The following is a 1,976-nucleotide window of genomic DNA, read 5'->3' as shown; positions in this document are numbered from 1 at the left end:
TATATGAGACCCTATTTATGAAATAGAGATATACAGATCAGATGGGATTGCTACTTACTTATGTACAAAGCCTCCCTGCCTGAGCCGCTTAACTCTGTGGCTAGTGTGGCATAGAGTTTACCAGGTTTATTGTTCTAGGATCCAACCTATATTTTAGATTATAATCTAAGAATGGTACCCAGTTCAAGTTTGGAAATTATTCATATGGTGATTTTCAATAGATAAAGGAAACAGAAGAAGAATGAACACAAAAGTGTATAACATGTTAAGGGCATATTTTTATACTATCCATAAATGATTATAGCGAGTAGTACTTTTCTCAAAGAGAATGTTGACAAATAGGAAAATAATACATATCAGGCCCTCAATATCTAATCCATTCATTATCTGTTTTATGGAAATATCAGCTGTACAAAAGAAAAAAGAAAAATGCATATACTGGCTGATTCTATCACATGTGACTGACACATTCCTGGATATTCCTGCATAACTCCTTAAAGAAAGCTCTGTGCTCTTCTCACTATATTAAGTATGCAGATATTAAGATACTCTGATGAGTTACAGAAGCTTTATATCATAATAACACAGCATTGCCAAAGAACTTATATATACAAATGCTTCTGTCACTACAAGCTTTTCTCTAGTGATCTGCTGGAGGAGAAAAATATATTTATTACCTTTCACATTAAATTCAAAAAGTTCAATCACAGTGCTGATTCCTTGATGTTATAACATTAAAGTATGATTGTATGATATATCACACTCTTCTTTCAGGCTGAAAAACTCTTGTCTAGAAGGAGTTCCCCAGGGCCTTGTTAGAAGAAGGATTATTGCACCACAGCTTTTTATTGCCTAACTCTAAAATAAATTAAAGTTGATGCCTATTATTATCTAATGCAAGAGAGAGGGAATCTGTAGGTTTCTGAATTTTACTGGACTATAATAGCTCTGATCTATATGCAAGAAACATCTGGAGAACTATTTTCTCATCCCCAGAATTCTAGAAATCATTGGCCCATCATGTTCTTCAAACAACAGTCCTTATAATTATTTTTATACAACATGTCCTCATGATGTTGCCTCCAGTCTTCACTCTTTAGTTGTTTTAATTTTAAAATGATGCTTCCCTTATTCTGCTGACACAATGTTTGCTGTTAATACAGTCTAGACCAGGGGTAGTCAACCTTGGCTCTTTTATGACTCGTGGACTTCAACTCCCAGGATTCCTGAGCCAGCTGTGCTGGCTCAGGAATTCTGGGAGTTGAAGTCCACGAGTCATAAAAGAGCCAAGGTTGACTACCCCTGGTCTAGACTCTAGGTTGTTCAGTGTCCCCCAGTCACAGTGCACTCCCCTTCATGGTAATTTTGGCTTGGACTTCAAGGATGACTGGACATCTGGCTGCTGAGGAGGCACCTCCTTGTATAGTGCTGACCAGCACTTTTCAAAGCATTTATCAGATCTTACATAGGTTTCTTATATGTAAAGGTTTGTCCCTGTGAATGAATGGCTAAAACTTAAACATGCACAGAGAGTCAATTTAAATCAGGTTCTGTCAACTGTGTACCTCAGATCTTGCAATTTATCAGAAGTACGTGTTATTTGTACTTTAGTCTTTGCTTCTTCTTTTTTTCCAAAAGCCCTGCCTATCTTAGGGCCTGTGTATCTCAAACAACATGCTCTGGATGGAATCTGTCTATCCAGTGAGTTCAAGCAAGAATTGTAGGCTAAGAGTCCTATCCTAGAAGAAATGTCATCTTCAACATCACTGATGTCAAGTCTTTTTAGTGATGCTGTCCTTTTTCTGGAATGCACACAGATATACAGTATGGTTTAAGGCTGCAATACAGATAGAACAAGGGCATATCATTACCATTGGCTAGAGAAGACTTCAGATCTTGACAGCAATTTTTTTAAAATGAAAGTGTCTCTTAAATAAAATTGTAAAAGAGTCTTCAGTATGTGTAACAAACATTTC

The sequence above is a fragment of the Protobothrops mucrosquamatus genome, unplaced genomic scaffold (genome assembly GCF_001527695.2).
Source record: "Protobothrops mucrosquamatus isolate PMUCROS unplaced genomic scaffold, P.Mucros_1.0 scaffold294, whole genome shotgun sequence".
NCBI lineage: Eukaryota > Metazoa > Chordata > Lepidosauria > Squamata > Viperidae > Protobothrops > Protobothrops mucrosquamatus.
Note: the sequence above shows the minus strand (reverse complement) of the source record.